The following is an 11,855-nucleotide window of genomic DNA, read 5'->3' as shown; positions in this document are numbered from 1 at the left end:
GGAAACTTATTGAGTTACTAAATACATGTAAGCCTAATTTTTCTCATCTATTAATTAGTCTCTACCAAAGTAAAGGCTTGCTTAGGACTGAGAAGTAAGAAGATGCAAATGAGAGTCCTCAATTTAAGCTCCATGTAAAACAGCTCAATTTAAGCTTCTCATGTGTGTGTGTGTGTATATATATATATATATATGCATATCTAAATAATTTAAGATAACTTTTATATACACTGTTACAGAACAGCCTTCTTTCAATACCCATTGCAAAGTGAAAAAAAGAGCACAATTATCTTTTATCTGAAAATCTAATAATTGCAGGGCATAGCTGCTCTAATTTTCACTTTCTTGTAATGAACACTTAATTATATCTTAGATTACATGATTTACAATTAGTTTTTGATGTATTAGAGAATCTTCTTTATATAATATCTTGAACCCAATTTTAACTGAGATATTATTCATGATAACATATTGTAATAAAGTCTTCATTAATACAGATAGCCATTCAACTTGAAGTATGTATTTCTCCCCGTAGCCACATAGGCACCAGTGCTGCCCTCTCATTACTCAAACGCAAACTTGCCACAGAGAAACTCTACAAAGGAGAAGGAATTCTATTTTCAACTCTTCTGAGTTTGAATAAAAGGTTATAGTCTCATAGAGTGATTTCTATAAATAATTGTTTCTCTCAATTAAAATTTAAATATCTTATTTTTGACTAGATGGAAAAGCAGATTAACTAAAAAATAATTTCTATTTCAATGTTTATTCTCATCAGAGTGCCACTGAACCTGAAATAACTACCACTAGAGTATATCTAGAGATTAAATTACTATTGCCTAGAGAATCTTTTAAACTCAATATGTATTATTGTGGAATAAGCACTCCAGTTATGCACATTAATACTATAATGGTAGCAACATTTGATACCATTAGCTTTCAGTTCTTTCAAAGTCATTCTGAATGATTTAAGCTTTTAGATATAAGAAACAGAATTTTGATGACTGATTTAAGGATAATTAAGAGAAAGTGGTATTTTATAAGTTGGTAGCAACTAATAATGCACAAGAAAGTAGGGAAAACCACTAGGCCCTTCACGTATGACATAAATCAAATCCCTTATGATTGTACAGTGGAGGGAATGAATAGATTCAAGGGATTAGATCTGGTAGACAGAGTGCCTGAAGAACTACAGACAGAGGTTTATAGCACTGTACAGGAGGCAGTGGCAAAAACCATCCCAAAGAAAAAGAAATAGAAGAAGACAAAATGGTTGTCTGGGGAGCTTTACAAGTAATCGAGAAAAGAAGAGAAGCACAAGGCAAGGGAGAAAGGGAAAGATATACTCAACTGAATGCAAAATTCCAGAGAATAGCAAGGAGAGACAAGAAAGTCCTCTCAAGTGAACAGTGCAAAGAAATAGAGGAAACAATAAACTCAGAAAGACTCGAGATCTCTACGATAAAATTGAAAATATCAAGGGAAAATTTCATGCCAAGAATGGGCATTATAAAAGACAGAAATGGTAAGGATGTGACAGAAGCAGAAGAAATTAAGAAAAGGTGGCAAGAATACACCGAAGAACTATACAAAAACCTCTTAATGACCTCCATAACCATGATGATGTGGTCATTCATCTAGAGCCAGACATCCTGGGATGTGAGGTCAAGTGGGCCTTAAGAAGCAATACTATGAACAAGGCCAGTGGAGGTGATAGAATTCTAGCTGAGCTAGTTCAAATCCTAAAAGATGATGTTGTTAAAGTGCTGCATTCAATGTGTCAGCAAATTTGGAAAACTCAGCAGTGGCCATAGGACTGGGAAAGGTCAATTTCATCCCAATCACAAAGAAGAGCACAGCCAGGGGATGTTCAAACTACCACACAATTGCACTCATTTCACATGCTAACAAGGCAATGCCTGAAATCCTTCAAGCTAGGCGGCAGTAGTACATGAACTGAGAACTTTCAGGTGTACAAGAAAGTTCTGGATTTAGAAAAAGCAGAGAAACCAGAGATGAAATTGCCAACATTCATTGGATCATAGAAAAAGCAAGGAATTTCAGAGAAACATCTACTTCTGCGTCATTGACTACAGTAAAGCCTTTGTGTAGACCACAACAAACTGTAGAAAATTCTTAAAGAGATAGGAGTATCAGATCACCTTACCTGTTGCCTGAGAATCCTGCATTTGGATCCAGAAGCAACAGTTGGAACCAGAAAGGGAACAAGGGACTGGTTCAAAATTGGGAGAGGAGTACATCAAGGTTTTATATTGTCACCTGCCTTGCTTATTGAACTTATATGCAGAGTACACCATGCAAAATCCCAGGCTGTATGAATCACAAGCTGGAATCAAGATTGCTGGGGAAAATATCAACAACCTGAGCAACGCAGATGATACCACTCTAATGGCAGAAAGTGAAGAGGAACTAAATATCTTCTTGATGAAGGTGAAAGAGAAGAGTGAAAAAACTGGCTTAAAACTCAACATTCAAAATACTAAGATTATGGCATCCAGTCTCATCACTTCGTGGCAAATAGAAGAGGGGAAAATGGAAGCAATGACAGATTTTCTTTTCTTGGGCTCCAAAATCACTGTGGACTGTGACTGCAGGCATGAAATTAAAAGATACTTGCTCCTTGGAAGGAAAGCTATGACAATCTTAGTGTATTAAACAGCAGAGACATCACTTTGCTGACAAAGGTTCATATAGTAAAAGCTATGTTTTTTCCAGTATTCATATACGGATGTCAGAGTTGGACCATGAAGAAGACTGCTGTTGCTGCTAAGCCGCTTCAGTTGTGTCCGACTCTGTGTGACCCCATAGATGGCAGCCCACCAGGCTCCTCTGCCCCTGGGATTCTCCAGGAAGAATACTGGAGGGGGTTGCCATTTCCTTCTCCAAAAGAAGACTGAGTACCAAAGAACTGATGTTTTCTAACTGTGGTGCTGGAGAAGGCTCTTTGGAGTCCCTTGGGCTGCAAGGAGAGAAAATAGTCAATCCCAAAATAAATCATCTCTTTATATTCCTTGGAAGGACTGATGCTTAAGTTGAAGCTCCAATACTTTGGCCACCTGATGTGAAGATCTAACTCACTGGAAAAGACCCTGATCCTTGGAAAGATTGAGGGCAGGAGGAGAAAGGGACACTGAGGATGAGATGGTTGGATGGCATCACCGACCCAATGGACATGAGTTTGAGCAAATTCCAGGATATAGCAAAGGAAAGGATAACCTGGTGTGCTGCAGTCCATGGGGTCACAAAGAGTTCGACACGACTTAGCAACTGAACAGGAGCAAAAATAATGCACAAACTTCTCGTAAGTAGAGACTCAGGTGTAGGTAAACTGCAGCCAAGAAGTAAAACTTAGTTCTATTGTTCTCTGTTTATTAAACAAAAAAATATGAAACTGGATGACCATCAGGAACATACATGTCATGAAACAGATTGTTCAATTCAGGGGCTTAGGTTGGACATTTGTTTACATTTTTACTATAACGATTATAACATTCAGAAAAATAGCAGTACTGTCTTTTCCAAAGAGGAATTGCATACTGATAGATAAACTAATCCTAATGTTTGATACTTTTTGAATTGCCTATGATTTTATTGGGAAGGGGTTGTTGGAAATTCAGTACAGCTTTTAAGACCAAGGATTTTGGATACAGCTTACTTTGGTTTGATTTCAGGTATAACACTCACTCTTTTGACCTTGGGCTTTAATTTTTCAGTGTTTATATGGGAGACAATGGTATATGGTATTGTGTCAATAACATTTTTTGTTATAGAAAGTCAATAGATTTTAATCAAAATATAATAACTGTTAATATTTATAGATTATTCATAATTCCACTCATAGTTCTAAGTATTGATACCTATATTTAGTAATTTTGCTTATGTAAATTATACATATATATATGTACATATATATATTTTATTTTTAAAGGCTTATGGCTGTGACTAGAACTGTGAGTGCTCTACAGACATTGTGAGGTTTAGTTGCTCAGTTGTGTCTGATTCTTTTGTGACCCCATGGACTGTAGCTGGCCAGGCTCCTCTATCTAAGGAATTCTCCAGGCAAGAATATTGAAGTGGGTATCCATTCCCTTCTCCAAGAGATCATTCCAACCCAGGGAGAGAATTTGGCCCTCCTGCATTGCAGGCAGATTCTTTACCAGATGAGCCACCAGGGAAATGCAGAAACAAACAAACAAAAACATTGTAATTAAAAACTTCACCATGAGCCAAATCTATGCACGTATTTGTGACTACTCTTTAAAATATGTTGTTAAAAATAAAGAAAAAGCAAACACATCCAAATTCAGTAGCTTTTAGATAAATTGTAGGTGATTTTATCATATTAATTTTACTAAACTCTATATGTTGGTTATAGTTATTTTATAATTATAGTTAGTGCTTAAGGGAATGAAAATATGCACAGGTAGTTTTCAATTCTATAAAACTTTTAGACATTTCATTCAAGATACTAGAAGATACCCAAAATAATTTTTGTTAAATATGAACTCTTCACCAATGGAGAATCCTCTCTTTTCTATTTTTTTCCTCATTACTTCCGTTCAGTTCAGTTCAGTCGCTCAGTCGTGCTGGACTCTTTGCCACCCCATGAACCGCAGCACACCAGGCCTTCCTGTCCAACACCAACTACCAGAGCGCATGCAAACTCATGTCCATCGAGTCGTTGATGCCATCCAACCATCTCATCCTCTGTTGTCCCCTTCTCCTCCTGCCCTCAATCTTACCTAGCATAAGGGTCTTTCCAAATGAGTCAGCTCTTCACATCAGGTGGCCAAAAGTATTGGAGTTTCAGCATCAACATCAGGCCTTCCAATGAACACCCAGGACTGATCTCCTTTAGGATGGACTGGTTGGATCTCCTTGCAGTCCAAGGGACTCTCAAGAGTCTTCTCCAACACCACACTTCAAAAGCATCAATTCTTCGGCACTCAGCTTTCTTCACAGTCCAACTCTCACATCCATACATGACTACTGGAAAATCTATAGCCTTGACTAGATGGACCTTTGTTGGCAAAATAATGTCTCTGCTTTTTAATATGCTGTCTAGGAAAGTTATGACCAACCTAGATAGCATATTAAAAAGCAGAGACATTACTTTGCCAACAAAGGTCCGTCTAGTCAAGGCTATGGTTTTTCCAAGGGTCATGTATGGATGTGAGAGTTGGACTGTGAAGAAAGCTGAGTGCCGAAGAATTCATGCTTTTGAACTGTGGTGTTGGAGAAGACTCTTGAGAGTCCCTTGGACTGCAAGGAGATCCAACCAGTCCATTCTAAAGGAGATCAGTCCTGGGTGTTCATTGGAAGGCCTGATGTTGATGCTGAAACTCCAATACTTTGGCCACCTGATGCGAAGAGCTGACTCATTGGAAAAGACCCTGATGCCGGGAAGGATTGGGGGCAGGAGGAGAAGGGGACGACAGAGGATGAGATGGCTGGATGGCATCACCGACTTGATGGACATGAGTTTGGGTAAACTCCGGGAGTTGGTGATGGACAGGGAGGCCTGGCGTGCTGCGATTCATGAGGTCACAAAGAGACGGACATGACTGAGCGACTGAACTGAAATGAACTAGGTTGGTCATAACTTTCCTTCTGAGGAGTAAGCATCTTTAATTTCATGGCTGCAATCACCATCTGCAGTGATTTTGTAGCCCAAAACAATGAAGTCTCTCACTGTTTCCACTGTTTCCCCATCTATTTGCCATGAAGTGATGGGACCAGATGCCATGATCTTAGTTTTCTGAATGTTCAGCTTTAAGCCAACTTTTTCAGTCTCATCTTTCACTTTCATCAAGAGGCTCTTTAGTTCTCTTCACTTTCTGCCATAAGGGTGGTGTCATCTGCATACTTCATTAGTATAGTATCTGCATAATGCATATCTCATTACTTAGAAAAACAAAATTCTTCACTAGTTTTATTTATCTTCTCATTTTCCATATTTCCAGCATTGTTTTCTAAATGACATTATTGATTGAATGTATACTTAGAAATTGATGAAGACCAGAGTAGTGGTTACAAGAGAAATAATAAGTGGACATTGGTGATTCCAAATCACAGAAAGCACATATAAATGTGATTTTCAGAATAAGACAGTAGGAATGTTTCGGAATAAGACTGTGGTGAGAACAAAATTGTAGTGTACGGGTCGTATTCCTGTAGAATTATTTCCCAGGATACAAACGGAGGATTTAGGGGAAGCTTCAAAGGAAGAGAAAAGATGCTGAGAAACAGACAAGGAAGTTGACTTAATCAACACTTTTATATGGCAGTGGTGAAAAGAAGTTTGAATGAACTATTTTACTTTATCATTACAATAATCTTGTAAAGGTAGCAGAGTGAAGTGACTAAACTTAGGCTCTAAACACTGTGGCATTGTTTTAATCCTGAATTCACTATCTTGGCGTGTTATGTAGGAAGTTTAACTCCTGCAGTAGTTTTCTCACTCATGTGGTGAGTACAGTGATTCAAGTCTATATTCCTTTATCTGCCATTCCAAAATCAAAACAATCCTGAAATTAAAATCTTTTTCTCATTTGGCAGCAAAAAGAGACCCAAGCTGAACTTACTTGGAGGCAAGACCTGGAAAATTACTGGGAGCCTGTTTGAAATCTTAATTTATTACACTTGATGCAGCAGTTCAGGTTTCACTGCATAAATATTAATGTGACAATTATTATCTGCTCCACTTTTATGGAAAGAAATTCTAAGATTTAGAGTATAATACATCAGTTCAGTTCAGTTCAGTCACTCAGTCATGTCCGACTCTTTGCAACCCCATGGACTGCAGCACGCCAGGCTTCCCTGTCCATCACCAACTCCCAGAGTTTACCCAAACCCATGTCCATAGAGTCAGTGATGCCATTCAACCATCATCTTCTGTCATCCCCTTCTCCTCCCACCTTCAATCTTTCCTGGGATCGGGGTCTTTTCAAATGAGTCAGTTCTTTGCATCAGGTGGCCAAAGTATTGGAGTTTCAGCTTCAGCATCAGACCTTCCAGTGAACACTAAGGACTGATCTCCTTTAGGATGGACTGGTTGGATCTCCTTGCAGTCCAAGGGACTCTCAAGAGTCTTCTCCAACACCACAGTTCAAAAGCATCAATACATCAGTACTGACTTATATAAGAGATCTCTCAGACTTCACATTCTATCAATTTATGTTGCCTCCCAGGAGGAACTGATACAGAAAGGAATTAAACTACCTATGTTAACTTGCTAAGATGGAAAATTTGCATAACTATCCTTTCTCTTTTAAAATTCATAAAAATGCATGCAATTTAAACATTATCAAAAAATGAAATAAAATTACTGTAAGAGTTTATGTTTGGTTTAGAAAGTCATGTATTAAACTAAATAGCATAAATGTTCCATTTTACTTGCTTAGTTGTCCTTAAAGTTACTCATATTTACTTTTTATTAAATAAAATATAGATAATCCTATACTTATTATTTCTATAACTTGTACAAAATTTAATGTGAATATTCTTACTGTGTCTGTGTGGTCGTTTTTATATGAGAAAGGAATGAACTATATTAAGCAAGTAAATCTGAAAGGAAATATTAATATTAGGAAGGAGCTGACTGATACATTTGGTGTGATATATATTCAAAGATATAAAATTTCAGTTTATGTATTTTTGAAGATTATATTTAATTATGATTATTTTCTCACTATGTGGTAGTTTTTAATAAAACACTTTACATGAAAAGATTAGGAATTTTTTTAAAGTTTTACAAAAGATTTTTTTTCCTCAAATAAACTCACTTAATGGAACAAGGATATTCAGCTTAATGAATCATTCCACTGCATTTAGTAAAATATTAGAAATTAAATTAAAGTATTTTAAAAAGATACACTAACTTGTACTGTTTGCAATTTTAAAAAAAAGCAAATATATTACCTTACTTTCTTTGTACTTTAATTATAATTCTAATCTGTTTTATTACTAGGTTGTAGTTTCTTTCCAGATGAGATCAGTCAAACTGAGGCCTGGTAAATATTTCAATCACCTCAGTTCTAATTAAAAAAAAAAATCCCGACATTTGAAAATAGAAATATTTAATCTTGATAATAGTGAGGTATTGAAACGTCATATCAGAATGTTTCGATCATGAAGTTTCCCCAGATTAACTATGACTATTTTCTTTAATTTAATATAGTTATCTGTGGAGAAAATATCATTAAAAATTTTTACAGTCTATTTTACTTAAACAAACTTAATTTAAAAGATATGTATATTCTTGAAAAATATTAAAACTAAAATATTGTCTCCTTATCATTATATTTGTTCAATGTGTTTTTTTTCCCCTATAGAATACTTAATATTTTGAACTTTAAAATGTACTAATGAAATAAGTCACTACTTTCAGGGCTATAGTATCTGTATCAAGTAGCTGCTTATAATGGGATCTGCAAATATATATGTCATAAATTTTGTACAAAATATATAATACATTTGCAAATAAAGATGTTAATTCAATAGAATAGTAGAGAAAATATACTGTAATAAAATAAAGTATTTTCTGACTTATTCTAATTTCATACTTTTAACTATAGTTTCCAAGTACTTGTAGTATTTTTATGAAGTTAATGTCTTAGCTAAACCCAGTGTGATTAGAGTAATATTTTCCTGATATTTAGATAGCATAGATTTCTCTTTTGTTCTTTTTATATGTCAATAATAAAAAAAGTTTAAGGTGTATACTGATATTTCTTGTAAAATAGGATGACTATTAAGTTCCTCATTAATAAAGAAAATATACTTGGAAAAATAATTAAATTAGTAAACCTTTTTTAAAACATTTAATCAAATAAAGAAGAATGCCAAATTTAAAGTACAAAAATATTATAAGGTTTTTTAAGGTTTTAAAAATAAATTTTCTTAGGCATAAAGTTAGAGGTCATCTAACTTTGTCAAGGTCTAGAATTTTATTCTTGAACGTAGTTGAAACTAACTCATAACTTTGAGTGTCCATCAAATTTTCACAAGAGACATGACTTGAAATCACCTGTCATAATAACGGGTATTTATTAAAATGAAATTGGATAGCTTCTTTAATTTTAGATTTATTCTTTGTCTCCAACTTCCAATGTTTCCACATCACTCCTTCACTCCTTTCTATTTTTGAGAGCAGATGGTTTTGTCATGGTCAAATACGAGAGTATTATTAGCCTTCCCAAGAAGATTTCTTTCTCTGAAAAGTTAGGACATTTTTAAAGAAAATCATCAGATTTCAAAATCTCTTTATTAATAGAAATTCTGAAATAGAATTTAGGGGTTATAATATGCATTACCCTTATTTGCTGAATATTTTCTGTTTGTCCTTCTTGATCCTCTCTTTACCCTTCTTCATTTTTCCTGTGACCCAAGCCACTGACCTTTCTGTAAGGCATCACTGAGCTTTCTGCACTCGGACTCTCATTAGATTTAGTCAGTTGAAACAACCAGTAGATTAGAGAATGAAAGAGTAAAGCCAGAATACCAGGACCCTTTCCTACTTGTTGCCATGGGTTTCTATACCACTCTAGCTGAAGTGGCATCTAGTGTCAGATGGCACTTCCCATATAGCTACCCTCTCCAGCTCATATGACCATCCTTTCACCTCCTTTGGGGCTTCCATGTTGGCTCAGCTGGTAAAGAATCTGCCTGCAATGCAGGAGTCCTGGGTTCGATCCCTGGGTAGGGAAGATCCCCTGGAGAAGGGAAAGGCTACCCACTCCAGTATTGTGGCCTGGAGAATCCCATGGGCTGGATAGTCCATGGGGTCACAAAGACTGGACACGACTTACTGACTTTCACTTTCACTTTCTTTTCACCTCCCTCTGCTCCCTGTTGTTGTTAACATCAATACTTTGCTATATTTTGTTGATAACCTCATCTGTATCTTTGGAAGTAGTTCAATTTTCTGACTTTCATCAATTATCCTGTTTCATGGGCACACATTTTCTGAGAAGCTTTATTATTGAAGCTACCGAATAAAACCTGTATTGTTATAGAATAAAGTAAAATAAGTAAAAATACGCTCGAGCTAATTTTACATGCCAGCCTACAAACGCTAGAAAATATATACATATTTTTGATTATTTGTTTGAGGGTTTATGAAAGCTTGTAAATTTGAATCAAGAAAGTAGGTCCATAGTTTTTGTTCATTTGTCTGCTTTTTTTCTTTTTTTTTTTTGAGAGCAAGGTGTCCTGGTTTTGCATGGGTATTGAATATTTTCTGTTTTGTCTTCCAAATATAAATTCGGTCATCTTGTGTATTTCTCTGCACCCTGAAAGACTGATACAGCCTTCCTATATCATCTGCGCTCCCCTGACCTCTGGCTTCTAGTTGGTATTGGTCAATGAATGGTGTCAAGAAGAGATGCAAAGGAATGAGGAACGGTGTATTGTGGTATTTATTCTTGCTGCTCTGTCCCTCTTCTTCCTCAGCCATAAACACAGCGGCATTGCCTCAGTATAGTTGATTCTGAGAGCTTCATTATATTTTTGTGGGTCCCTTAAATCTACCCACACTTTTGTGACCATGTCCCCAGTAAGCATTATTCAGTTACCAGTTTGTGTGTGCCATGAATTTCCTTCCAGGATTCCAACCAATTTAGCATCCGACTCAGTTACAAGCTGACAAAAACCAAAAGAGAAAGAAAACAAAAAACAATGCACCACATATTAAGGTAATTGTCATACTTTTTTTTAGTAACCAAGTTCAATTCAGTTCAGTCACTCAGTCAAGTTTACCTATTCGCAACCCCATGGACAACAGCAGGCCAGGCCTCCCTGACCATCAGCGACTCCTGGAGACTGCTCAAACTCATCTCCATTGAGGCAGTGATGCCACTGAACCATCTCATCCTCTGTCGTCCTCTTCTCCTCCTGCCTTCAATCTTTCCCAGCATCATGGTCTTTGCAAATGAGCCAGCAATTTGCATCAGTTCAGTTCAGTTCAGTCGCTCAGTTGTGTCCGACTCTTTGCGACCCCATGAATTGCAGCACGCCAGGCCTCTCTGTCCATCACCAACTCCCGGAGTCTACCCAAACCCATGTTTATCGAGTCGGTGATGCCATACAACCATCTCATCCTCTGTCGTCCCCTTCTTCTCCTGCCCCCAATCCTACCCAGCATTAGGGTCTTTTCCAATGAGTCAACTCTTCGCATGAGGTGGCCAAAGTATTGGAGTTTCAGCTTCAACATCAGTCCTTCCAATGAACACCCAGGATTGATCTCCTTTAGGATGGATTGATTGGATCTCCTTGCAGTCCAAGGGACTCTCAAGAGTCTTCTCCAACACCATAGTTCAAAAGCATCAATTCTTTGGCGCTCAGCTTTCTTCATCATCCAACTCTCACATCCATACATGACCACTGGAAAAACCATAGACTTGACTAGATGGACTTTTGTTGGCAAAGTAATGTCTCTGCTTTTAAATATGCTATCTAGGTTGGCCATAACCTTCCTTTCAAGGAGTAAGCATCTTTTAATTTCATGGCTGCAATTACCATCAGCAGTGATTTTGGAGCCAAAAAATCAAGGCAAATTGGAAGTGGTCAAACAGGAGATGACAAGAGTGAACGTCGACATTCTAGGAATCAGCGAACTAAGATGGTCTGGAATGGGTGAATTTAACTTAGATGACCATTATATCTACTACTGTGGGCTAGAATCCCTTAGAAGAAATGGAGTAGCCATCATAGTCAAAAAAAGTGTCCGAAAGGCAGTACTTGGATGCAATCTCAAAAACGATAGAATGATCTCTGTTCATTTCCAAGGCAAACCATTCAATATCACAGTAATCCAAGTCTATGCCCCGACCAGT

This window comes from Giraffa tippelskirchi, chromosome 8, assembly GCF_054371585.1.
Source record: "Giraffa tippelskirchi isolate mGirTip1 chromosome 8, T2T-mGirTip1v1.2.pri, whole genome shotgun sequence".
Classification (NCBI taxonomy): Eukaryota; Metazoa; Chordata; class Mammalia; order Artiodactyla; family Giraffidae; genus Giraffa; species Giraffa tippelskirchi.
This window is presented reverse-complemented; position numbering follows the sequence as displayed.